This window comes from Diceros bicornis, chromosome 27 (assembly GCF_020826845.1).
Source record: "Diceros bicornis minor isolate mBicDic1 chromosome 27, mDicBic1.mat.cur, whole genome shotgun sequence".
NCBI lineage: Eukaryota > Metazoa > Chordata > Mammalia > Perissodactyla > Rhinocerotidae > Diceros > Diceros bicornis.
The window spans coordinates 31,831,775-31,845,510 of NC_080766.1; positions in this window are offsets into that span (position 1 = coordinate 31,831,775).

Genomic DNA, 13,736 nt, shown 5'->3' on the forward strand with positions numbered 1-13,736 from the left:
CCTTGGCACCCATACCCTCATCACTTCCACCCAAGCCTGGAGACATTGGGCCAGGAGAGAAGGAAATGTAATCTAGCTCCTACATGGTTCAAGAATAACCCACCCTCACAGCCATGCCAACTCGAGCCGGTGGTTTTCGACTTTCCACATCAACTTCCAGACAACAGCAGAGCACTTGATGATGTTTGCAGAACCACATGAATGTTAAAGATCACGGCAATGGTGAGAGGAGGGGAGGAAAGAAGGAGAGGAAAATCAGGGGTGTTAAGACAGAGAATAGAGAGAGAGCGAAGGTGTGATAAAATTTATGGAACAAAAACAATGAAGTACGACACTATTATTTAAGGTTGCAATGATGACCAATAGAACTAAAGTGATAATAATACAGAAAAACAATGAGACGAGGAGGGGATCACACGATATGAGTGAGCTAAACTTTTATCATATATTGGGAAATCAATAAATAGCACCTAACTGTTTTTTAATCAAGCAGTTATCTTGAGTTGTGGAGTTAAGAAACAGAACTAAAACAAAAATTATTAAAAGGGATTTTCTCTGGGGACTGGAACCCCCAGTTAGAGAGAGGTAGAGGGGAGACTGTTGCCTTTTATAAAATCTTTAGTATCACATAATTGTTGCCATGCATATGCATGAGGTGATAAGGTACATGAACTCTGGAGGCCTTACCATCTGTATGATTTTAGGCAACTTCATCTAACTTCTCCCCCTGCCTCTGTGTCCTCATTTATAAGGCAGGATTCATAATAATGCTTACCCCATATTGCTGGAAAATTAAATGGATGATGTAATTAAAGCATTTAGCACAATGCTTGACCAAGTGTAACTTCACAATAAAGGTTGGATATAATAAGTATTATTATTATCATCACTTAGTAACTTGCTTTTATTCACTTAATACCTCATGAACAGCTCTATAAATTAGGACACCTAGATCTAACTCACTCTTTAGTACCTGAATTATAGTCCAGAGTATGGACTGCCATAATCATTCAGCCTTTTAACTGCTAAGGTCCAAACATGCCCCTTGTCTAAACCAGGGTTTCTCAACCTCAGCACTATTGGCATTCTGGGTCAGACCGTTTTTTGTTGTGGGGGACCATCCTGTGTATTGTAGGATGTTTAGCAGCATCCCTGGCCTCTACTCACTAGATATAGAACCACCCTCAAGTTCTAGCAACCAAAAATGTCCCTTGGTTGCAGGGGAGGAAAGGGACAAAATTGTCCCCAATTAAGAACCACTGATCTAAAGTAACATGGCTAAAATCCATCCTAAAGTCTTCAGTGACTGCCTGCCTAGAACCGAGTGTCTTCTCATGGAAAATCTTCTCGAAGCTAGGTACAGGCAGACGTAAAATACTACAATCTTTTTAGGTGTCACTCATCTGAAATTCAGGGTCAGAGAGACAGTGGTATTGTGTCTTTAGTCTAAGATGCATTATATAAGACTTTGAGAAAGAACTAAGGGGTATTATGCCAGGAATAATGCTAACCCCCTCCAATCAAGCCAATCAATGGCAGAACTATTGAAGTAATATTATTCATGCACTTGGCTCTTGTAAACTCGATTATAACTTTACTAAATGAGGTTAAATGGGTACAATTTCTGTAGAACCAGTTAATTGTTAATTTGGCATAAATAAGCTTGTTCTTCCACAAATTTTCTTCCTAACTAAGGCCACCAGCCTTGCCATTGTATGCCAAGTGATCTGGAGGGACCCAGTAAGAGGAAGCAAGCAACTCTATGCAGTCCCAACCCTATAGTGAGAACAAAACACAAAATCCACATCTAAATAACACTAGCTCAGAGTTTACCTTCATGTATGGAGCGCAGCAAATAAGTACAAGTAGAATCCCATGATTATATAGCATTTTAATTTAGAGTTCTCTTTAGCTATTTTCATGTCTTTGGGGATGGCTTATCATAATAGTACTTTGCTGATGTGGTTTCAGAAAATCATATTAAATGAAAAATCCTGTAGAACAGATGTGTTTACAAGTCCCTGTCTACATAGCAGTCGATTTGCTTAATGAAAACACTGCTATGGTTCAGAATTAGTACTTTCTACTGTTACAGTATTGTTATATTAGGGTCTCAGAGGAGTAAAGAAGGTTGGAAAAGAATGAGAGGGAGGAAATTGCCAGAACTAGGGTCAGGGATAGAGTGTCTCCAAGGCAGGTACCTTAATATGGTACAGAGGAAGGGAGATAAAAATGAAGTGTTATTAAAAAAAAAAAAGAAAGAAAGAGATAGCAAAACCAGGACATACAATGCCTGCTTTATTTAGATAAACTAAATCAAGTAAATAACATCATCTCTATGCTGTTTAATAGCTTCTATTTAAATATAATTGGAATGTAACAAAGCTCTTTCCATCTCCTTCAAATTCATTAAAATGAGATTTTACCAGTATTCATGAGCTGTTCCTTACCCAAATCATCCTTGGACCAAGGGAGTCCTAGGGCCACTTAGCTTGTCCCCAAAAGTAGTGGATAAAATTCTGTCTGGTTCCTCCATGTCAGTTCAGTTTGTAGTGACTGTTTGGCTGTCTTTGGAATAACTGTTTATGTTTTGTCTCCAGAGCAGGCAGGAACAGCCCCATTTGAGGGTCTGCTATAGAGAAGCTGCATCTACAGTGCTATGGACTGAATTGTATCCCCCTAAAATTCACACGTTGAAGCCCTAACCCTCAATGTGATGGCAATAGGAGGTGGGGCCTTTGGGTTATAAATAGGTCGTCAGGGTGGAGACCCCATGATGCAATTAGTTCCCTTATAAGAAAACACCAGAGAGCTTTCCCTCTCTCTCCCTCCCTGCCATGTGAGGACACAATGAGAAGGCAGCTATCTACAAGCCAGAAAGAGAGCCGTATCCAGGAACGACATCAGCCACCACCTTGATCTTGGACTTCACAGCCTCCAAAACAGTGAGAAACAGATGTGTATTGTTTAAACCATCCAGTCTATGGCATTTGGTTATGGTAGCCTGAACTAAGACATACAGGTGTGTAAGGCATTTCTCTTTCTGCTCTGTGTGTGTTTACATGTAACAGAAGTCACCCAGCACGACCCTGGTCCCCAAAGAGCTGCACTTCCAACTCACACACAGCCCAAATCCCATGTATACCCTATTCACCTTGAAACCACAAAGAAGGCAAAATTTATCTGATTAAAAATAAGATAATTTTAGGCCAGCCCCATGGTATAGTGGTTAAGTTCACGTGCTCCGCATCAGCAGCCCAGGGTTCACAGGTTCAGATCCCAGGCGTGGACCTACACACCACTCATCAATCCATGCTGCGGTGGCATCCCATATACAAAATAGAGTAAGATGGGCACAGATGTTAGCTCAGGGCTAATCTTCCTCAGCAAAAAGAGGAAGATTGGCAACAGATGTTAGCTCAGGGCCAATCTTCCTTACCAAAACAAAACTAAAAATTAAAAATAAGATAATTTTAAAGAAAGCCAATAACTTGATTCTGGATGAATTTGATTTGGATGAAAAATAAATCTTACCCTTGGAAATAACAATATGGGTAGTTTTAAAAGACACAAAACTGGGGGCCTGCCCCGTGGCGTAGTGGTTAAGTGCGTGTGCTCTGCTGCTGGCGGCCCGGGTTCGGATCCCAGACGCACACCTATGCACCACTTGTCAGGCCATGCTGTGGCAGTGTCCCATGTAAAGTGGAGGAAGATGGGCACGGATGTTAGCCCAAGGCCAGTCTTCCTCAGCAAAAAGAGGAGAATTGGCATGGATGTTAGCTCAGGGCTGATCTTCCTCACAAAAAAAAAAAAAAAAGACACAAAACTGAAGGATAAAACTTCAATTTATTCTTGATTGTTAACCCTGGCTAAGGACTACCAAAAGTGTTGAGATTTTTATCAAATAACATGCTTCCTCCTGAAGAGGCCACCACACACATTTTTAACTCTAGTAATTGAGTTTTCTTTTAAAAAATAAAAAGTTTAGATCAAAACTGGTAAAATGCTTCTCATTAAAAGGAATGTAAAACAAATATTTTAATAAAATCTATCCCCTGAGACATTTCTGAGTTGACGCCAACTCTGTATTTTCACAGATCTCTGAAACTACCTGCGATAGTAGTTGTAAGTTGTCTTCCAGCTCTTGCTGGAAAAACAAATAAACGGTAAATGTCTTATCTGAATTTGCTGATGCAGACAGCAATATAATTCCTTGACATTAGCTGATTTGTCTTTTTCCACTGGCTTTATTAAGAGATTATATATGTTCAGTTGTTAGACGGTTTACAACGCACATACATTATCTCATTTAATCTTTCCAACAAGCCTGTGAGTTTGGTAATATCATCATCTCCATTTTTCAGGGAAATAATTGGATGCTAGAAAAAGACAGGAATTTGCCAAATGTTAATCAACTCAAAAGCGGGACAGCTAGAGCCAGCCCTGATGGCCTAGTGGCTAAAGTTCAGCACTCATCGCTTCAGCGACCTGGGTTCCCTTCCCGGTCGTGGAACCACACCACCCATCTGTCAGTTGCCATGCTGTGGCAGTGGCTCATACAGAAGAACTACAACAACTTACAACTAGGATATACAACCTTGTACTGGGACTTTGGGGAGGAAAAAAATAAGAGGAAGATTGGCAACTGACATTAGCTCAGGGCGAATCTTTCCCTGCAAGCAAAAAAAAAAGTAGTACAGCTAGAATTCAGCAGAACCAACTGGCTTTTACAGGGTATGTCTTCTCCTCCCAATAAATGAAGAATTGCTCTCCCCTAACAAACACTTATACATACACAAAAGAGATAGCTTGTTTCAGACACTGATTATAATTAATGACATATTTGAGAAACTTTTCACAGACTTGGGGTCTTTGATGACCACTTTTCTCTTTACAGTCTATAGTCCTTGTTTTGACTACTTCGTGACTTGAAGTTAAATTGAAAGCAAAATACTCTGCATTGGGGGCCTATTGGGTTCCCCAAGAACAATGATACCCACCGAGTCCCCAGTGGACCCCACTTCAACAGCACATTTTATTGCTAATTCAAATGACACATATACAAAGTCATGAAGCCTGCCCTAACTCCAGTACGAATCAAGTAATCAATCAAATAAAGCTTTCTTTCTTTTCTTTTTTTTTTTGTGAGGAAGATTAGCCCTGAGCTAACATCTGTTACCAGCCCTCCTCTTTTTGCTGAGGAAGATTGGCCCTGGGCTAACATCCGTGCCCATCTTCCTCTACTTTATATGGGACACCGCCACAGCATGGCCTGACAAGTGGTGCGTCGGTCCGCGCCTGGGATCCAAAGCTGCGAACTTGGGGCTGCCAAAGCAGAGCACACGAACTTAACTGCTATGCCACCAGGCCAGCCCAAAGCTTGCTTTCTTCATTTTCAGTTTTGAAATGTTTTAGCAGCCTTCCTGTGATGATTAATTTGCCTACTAAAACTATGTTGTTCGGGAATTTTTTTTAAATATGTATGGACTTGAAATAAAAGCTTGCTTAGCATTTTTCCATTGCTCTGACTTCAAATACTACCTCAAAGACAGGTTCTAAATTAAAACTTCCTACTAAATTGTCTAGACCTGGAGGAGACCACTCAAGCAGAAAAACACGTGGCAGGCTTCACTGGGTGTGTGACTAAAATAAGTAAGAAACTAACATAATAGCTAGGTTCACCCATGCTGGGATGAGATGACTTGGGTTCGCATCTTGGCCTGACTATTTTCACTAACACTAAGAATTTGGGCAAATCATTTAAACTTTCTGTGCCTCAGTGTCCTTATCTGTAAAATGGCATAGTAATAAAAGTACTTATCTCATTGCCTTATTGTGAGAATTAAGTGAGTAAATAGAGAGAAAGTCCTTCAGAGAGCAGGAGGCACATAGAAAGTGCTAGAGAAGTATTACCATTATTATTACCATAGCAATGTAAAAAAACTCCCTTTTGATCCTTCAAGGACAAAAACTAATTTTTAAAGCAGTTTCATGATAACAATATGCTTTTGTTTTTTGTTTTTTTCCCTTCTTTTTTCCAAGTCAGGGCTCAGCAAACTACCCGTGGGCTGAATCCAGCCCACTATCTGTTTTTGTAACACCAGTGAGCTAAGAATGCCGTTTACATTTTTAAATGGTTGAAAAAAAAAGTCAAAAGAAGAACACTATTAAAGACACATGAAAGTTTTATGAAATGTAAGTTTCAGTGTCCCTAAATAATGTGTCATACCCAGCAATGCTCATTTGTTTACATAGTGTGCTTGCTTTTGCACAACAAGGCAGACTTGAAGAGTTGCAACAGAGACCTAATGGCCCACAAAGCTGAAAGCATCTACTATCTGGCCCTTAGAGAAAGTTTGCCAACCCACATGCCAGTTGACCAGTGTGTGCCCTGTAAAATTCAAAGTAATCCAGGGAATTGAGGGAGATGCAGATAGGTCTTCAAAGGAAAAATTTGCATTCAGGCAAATCACAAGATAAAATTTAACTGCTCAGTTTTATTCCTTCTGAGGAGTTCAAGGAAAAGTATAGTAAAGAAGCCCATTGAACCTATAGGTTAAATTTTAATTATAAACAAAATTTTTTATATTCTATGAGATTTGATTATTCATAATAATAATTATCTGAGTTCACATCATAGATGATCAGTTTTTATTACAAAAAATTTGTACAGCAGCAAAAAATGTAGAGGAAACTCCATTCCAATCATCCTGCACTGCCAGCTTTAATGCATTTTTCTCTCATTTTAACGCATTGCATTTTATTTCTCCTTTTAAAAGGCAAATATTGAATCTAAAAAATTAAAAATTAATCATGAAATACCTAGCCTACCCACTTTCTCATTTGTCTCCAAGGTTCTTCTCATTCCCCTGAGAAGAGTTTGTTCTTTCTTTTCTCAATAGTCATAATTTCATACTTAGTCTCCTAAGTTATGTTTTCGCACTTTATTACTAAAATCTTCACATTTAGAATTTTCCCATCATGCTGTTCCCTCACCCAAAGCCTTCGTGCTACCGTCTACAACTTTCCTCACTCATAAAATCTTGTCTTACACTTTGGCGAGGCAAAGTTGAAGAACAATAAAGTAGAAAGTTCTGCTCAGGTACATAGTTGTTTTTAGTTTGGTTTTTTTTGGTTGTTTGTTTGTTTGTGAGGAAGATCAGCCCTGAGCTAACATCTGTGCTAATCCTCCGCTTTTTGCTGAGGAAGACCAGCTCTGAGGTAACATCTATTGCCAATCCTCCTCGTTTTTTTTCCCCTAAAGCTTCAGTAGATAGTTGTATGTCATAGTTGCACATCCTTCTAGTTGCTGTACGTGGGACGCGGCCTCAGCATGGCCGGAGAAGCGGTGCATCGGTGCGCGCCCGGGATCCGAACCCCGGGCCGCCAGTAGCGGAGCACGTGCTCTTAACCGCTAAGCCATGGGGCCAGCCCAGGTACGTAGTTTTTACTTGCTTATTTTAAGTGTTTTCTTTTTTCATTATTTTAATGGAATTACTTCATTCCTAAAAACAGTTTTTCTTACAAGTTTATGCAACGGCAGCTTTGGGTGTGTTGTAGTTAGGCAAGAATGAGGATTCTGGAGTTCATTTAAAGGTGAAGGGAGAAAAGGCCTCTGCCCTACCCTCCCAGCTGTGGCTTCTGACTCCTCCAGGATGGGAGCAAAGGAAGGGGAAGAGGTAAAGAGCCTGGAAAGAAATCACTTATCTGGCACCCATGCATCAAGCTTTAGTTCCAGCTGATGTTTACAGCTGATTCTGCTGCGAGATGCTTTGTGGGTTCTTTGGACAACATCTCCAAGTTGGGGATCCCTCACCTGCAGTTGCCTTGATGAGGGTAAATTTATCTTCTTGCTGATAGCTTAGGATTCCTCCTTCTATCCTGGCATCTAGTGGCACATCTCCAACTCCATTCTGTGGATGTCTTTGTACTTCTCCCAGAAGCCTTCGGGGCAGGATCTAAAACATCTCCAAGCTGGTGCTCTCACATGTGACCTTCATCTGGCCCCAAGTGCCAGGACTTTCTGACCCGCCATTTGGGAGAGAGTCTACCTCCCAAACACAGCCCTGTCCTTAGCTGCCACAGGCCAGGCCAGCCAGCCTCTGGCCCATGCAAACATTTTTGTAGGCCTATGTTATAAACTACAAAGTTCACAGCTTAAGCTCTCCAAATGAGCCCCTTAAAGCCCTCTCTCTTGTCTTGAGAAAGAAGAATCTCTTTAATGTTGGGAGGTGAGAGAGCGGGCAAAAGAGGTATGAAACTAGAGTGAATCATGAAACTTAAAGCCAACTTTTCCCAAATAAATCCTCTCTCCAAACTCCTGGTTCTTCTCCCAGACTCCATGACTTCTTTCATAGCCTAGGGTAGGTGGCCAGCTAAGGGTCACAAAACAGGCTTTTGCCTACCTCCTTTGAAAGTCCTGATTAGGAGGCCCATTTCCTTACTTTGGAATATGAGATTAGTTGAGACATTATCTTGGAATTTCAGGCAAAAATGAGACAGGAAAGAGTCCTAATAAAAGAGAAACTCTTCATCCCACACATTTAAATTTATCTTTGAATTTTTTATCTCAGGATGGATACCAAAAACAAAAAAAAAACGATTGGTTTATTGGTTTTCTCATAATGTCCCTAGTTTATCAGCATTTAAAATCCTCACTCTGGGAAAGAACCCACTTAAGCATGTTCTTAACATGCTTAACAAATACCTTTGATGTGTGGCAAAAATCTGGGGCCATGATAAAATCTTAATCTCATTTTTCTTTTCAGTCCATAGGCTTCTGTTCTTTCCTTTGATCCACCCTGTGTAAAGCTATTGGCAAATGTATCACCAATTTGGATGTTATAAACCATACACAAATTCACACACCCCCGTATTTGCCTTGTAAGAGAGACGGCAACCTGTAAATGATGACACAGCAATGACTCAGGAGCTTGAAGCCCTCCAAACAACTACCTCATCTCTTTATATAGGGCTTCATCCAAAGTTCTCCCCTGGGAAGCTTCTTTGATGATTGAGGGGTCACTAGACAAGAAGGCATCTGCCTTCCCCAAATGCTGGCAGACATTACCCAAGGAGAATCCCAAAGATGAAGAGAAAGGAAAATAAAAAAATAAATTTTTTAAATGAAGAAATAAATATGGGGCACCAAATATGGGTACCAAAATGAGCATAAAAGAGAGAGGTTGACCATTGACAATAAGAAGCCAGGTCACACTGGGTGGTTATTTTTTCTCTGGGCCACCACCTGATCATCTCTAAATGTAGGGATGTAAAGAAAATAATTTCTAAAATTCTAGGATCCTAATTGTGTTGAAGCGATTATGCCCCCCTTATGTTGATTTTCTTTGAGCACTAATTCTAACTAGATTCATCAGGGTACATATAATAACGAACATTCCATAATGATTCCCTACTATAGGGTTAGGCAAATTATGGGCCACCAGCCAAATCCTGAGCACTGCCTGTTTTTGTACAACTTGTGAGCTAAAAATGATTTCATTTTTAAATGGTCAAAAAGAATCAAAAGAAAAATAATATTTCATGACTTGTGAAAATTTTATAAAATTCCAGTCTCAGTTTCTATATATAGAGTTTTATTGGAACCCAGCCATGCTCATTTGTACTGTCCATGGCTACTTTCACCCTAAAACAGCAGAGTGGAGCACAAAACCTAGAGTATTTATTCTGGCCCTTTACAGAAAAAGTTTGTCAACATCGCTCTACAATCATGAAGAAGGCCATAGACAAGGAGGCTGGGTCAGTAGGAAGAGGTAGTCTATGTCCCAATTCACTCCCTAAAACCAGGGTAGATGTCTCCAAATTAGCATTGGCATCTCTGTCTTCACTCAAAATGAAAATACCCCCAGGGGGTCTCTTTGGCTACTCCAGAAGAATAAATGGGGTGGGGAGAGGAGAAGGAAGGGAAAAAAAGAACAAGGGAGTTGCCTTAGCTATGTCTCACATACAAATGATCTAAAAGCTGTGCATCTTTGGACTCACATACAAATGATGTAAAAGTTGCACATCTTTGGCCTCCTGGTAAACCAAAGGGATTGAGCCAGATAATCTGTGCTGCCTTCCAGGTCTAAACTGCTCTGACGTCCTCTCTATTTGTATTCTCTTTCAGTCCTCAGAGTTTCAAAACCTTACTGCTAACCTACTTAGGTTGTTATGAAAATAGATTAGAATTCAACTTTAGAATATTAATTTAAAGATATCAGAGACTGTTGTACTAGAGACCTGAAAACATTAAAGGATGTTACCTTTCCATCTCTGAATGCCTACTTCCAAAGATCTGTTAAGAACATATAAATCAACAAGGAGCTCATATTTATGGGCTGACTAACAACCCACAATTACCATTAGAGTATATGGTTCCCAATGAAACTAAATTCCCTCAGTTAAATAGATAATCCCTCAAGAGTGGAATGCACATCAGCTTCTACTCACAAAGAGCCTAGTACCTAGTAAGATGCTGTCATAAACACTGGTTGAATAGATGTTTTATTTAATCAGAGAGTTTACTTTTTCATTTCATATTGCAAATGTGTGTAAATTCGTAACATAATTCTGGATATTTTGATACATTCTGATATGGTTATGTTAATTTAAATGAGCATTTGCACACATACATCACTATGCAATACATAAGGAATTCTACATGCACAAATGAAACACAGTAAACACACTCCCTGTTCCTAAAGACCAATCCAGAGATTTTGTGTCACATGGACCAAAATAATATCCATTCACTAAGTAAGATTCTGCCATGTGAAAGGAGCACTGTGAAAACAGTTCCCAAAAATGACAAGAAAATATAATTCATTTGTAAATATGCATGAAGCAAACAGGAAATTGCTAGGGAAGCAACGCAGACAGTTTTTAACTGTTGAATCTGGGTGAACAGTTGGGAGTAAGACAAACCAAAGAATACATCTCCTAAGTAATGGTGAGCATATTCTTTGGATAACCCTCCACTAGAAGCTATTATTTTCCCTCCTAAAGCTAAGAATATTTATAGAATTTCTCTTATCACAGCATGAATTCACAGGCAATGCAGCAGGAATATCTACAGGAGGCATTAGCAGAGCCTATTGCAATAAAAATTGGGGGGAAGTTTGTATCATCAGCATTTGTATGGAATGTGCAATTAGCCACTAAGAGCATAATGCATCAAAATAATAGAAACACAGTGGCTAAAGGTCTCTGTACTTCAGAGACTTAACTTGGAACATGTGTTAGCTGACACAAAGTCTCACTCCCAAGTTCAAAGAAAATTTTCTCTCATGGTACCGGGCCAAATAGATTCTACTAACCTTTGTAGTCAACGTCCTGGACCCCAGAACAAGGGCACTGTCCAGGGCTCTTGGCTCCATGTAATGGAAACCAACTCATTACTTGAAGGCAAAAAGCAATTTATCCAAAGGGTGTGGGGTAGATCACAAGATTCAGGCAAAAGCTAGCCAATCAAACACAGACAGTGGGCAAAATAGGGAGAACAGAACCACAGCCAAAATCATGACAATGAAAGTCTCTATGTAGGACCCTACTGGGGCCCCATTATATCAGAGAATGCTGCCACAGGCATCACTGCCACTAGACACTGGAAGCCACAGCCATTCCTCTAAGACAATACTAGATTGCTCCCCACTTTCTTTGTACCCCTACCCCAGAGTCAAAGTCCAAGGGAAGAATACAGTAGGCTTGGCTTTGGTCAAATACCATTCTTTAGCTGCAAGGGAATGAGAGAAGAACATCTGCACACAGACTTCCTTGGTGGAAATCAGGGTCCTACTTCCACTGATTCTTAAGCTTTCTGCAAATTAGGGATGGTTTTCGGATGCTAGACTAATGTCCTTTTTGGAGGTACCTCCCCTTTCTCAAGGAATTGCAAAATAAACACAGATATCACTATTACACAAGAGAGAAAATAAATTATAATGCGTAATGAAATATTCCAATTCTAGGAACTATGTACCATAACTGCTCCACGGTCAATCCCATCCTGTAGAGAAATAACACTATACTTCACTTCTGCATGTTTGTCTAGTCCTTCTAGAATTGAAACCAATAAGGAGGAAATTGAAATCAGAATCATCTCCTCACATTCCTTCCATAGCACTGTGAAGTAGGCACTCCAGTTCCACTGAGCTGTGACAGTTTGGTTAGTTTAGGAAGACAGCGGAGGACAGCAAGAGGGTTAGGTCTCAGTGAAAGAAGGAAAGGCCTAAATGTCCATGTTCACCCTAATAATGAAGTTCATGAAGAAAGGTGTGTGAACTTTCAGCTTCAACCCCACAGTAACAGGGAAGAGATTCAGAACTGGAGCATCCCCCTAACTAACAATGAGACAATTACAGATGCTTATAGCAGCAACATTTTCTGGTCAACTCCTAACCAGTCCAGACATGGAAGGCTAACCAATAACACCATTACGTGAGGTCAACACACTGACTTTTGCCTTGGGCTATGAGGCCCCAGACTCACTCAACCCACTCACATGAGGGACGCTTATGGTCCCAGGGTTCATCAGAGTCTAGAGCCATCCAATTTCTAGTTTCTTCTCTTTTATAGTTGAAAAGAAACTCAGATTAAATTTCTAAACTTCTTTGGACAGGAATGTTTTGTTTACTCAATGGTTCAGCTGGGTTATAAAGTCCTGACAACTAATGCCAATAGATAACAAGACAAGAGAAATGGATTTGTTTGTCTGAAAACAAAATGGCCCCATTTTAGAAAAGACATACATTCATCAACACAATGTACATTGTAGTATGGTAAGTACCTCCACCATATTATTAAAAAATACTCTTCAAACTATCCATATGTCTTTTATAGGAGATCTGATAGGAAATTTCCTAGTGACTGCAAGCATAAATGTTTGTCAGATCCAAGGGAAGGAGGTGGTCCTGGCTGCTGAGAAAAGTATTAAGTACCCAGACTTCATAGCAGAAGTTGATAACCTGGTACCAAAAGGCTGAATACAGCCCAGGATCAGGATTTACCTGCCTTGCTCTCCAGTCTCCTGTCATCAGGGCACAAACACACAAGGGACTGATGGTATGCTGGGCTGATGAACTGAAACCGGATAAGCCCACATTCATTCAGCCCAGTAGGAGGAGAGCAGTTGGGCACCCCGCCCCAGAAGCCACGCATACCCAGACAACCCTTCTAAGGCTTGGCAAAAGCGTCCTGTAATTAGGCATTAACGTCTAATAAACAATAAGTGAATACCATTGTAAAGCACTTTGCAAATGGAGAGGACTATATGAGTACCTATCATTAATGATAATGGTGCTGTAAGTAATCACACCATTCAGGAAGCAGTTTAGACATAGGCAGCCTCAGCAGGGAAACCACTAATGTCCAAAGGGCCAAGCACAAATATTTCAAATACCTGCCGTGGCTGGAAGGCTGCCCAGAAAAGATGGCAAGCCTACACAGCTCTTGAGATGACGACTGAGAGTTCCATTGAAGATGCAAACATTGCAGGGAAAATCATTTCATCTCCTTGATGAATATTTGGAGCAGCAATCTCATTTGTAGATTTACAAAAGTGGACCCCTCAGAGCCCCTAGAAGAAAAAGAAACTGAGAAAATATTTAAATAATACTAAAGGCTCAGCCACCTTCATAATCACAATTAATGTGAATAGGAAGACTTCAAGGAGGTCAAATGGTAGATGCTGTCCACTATTTCAAAAGGAAATCCAATTCCAGATTATATTCTGGGTT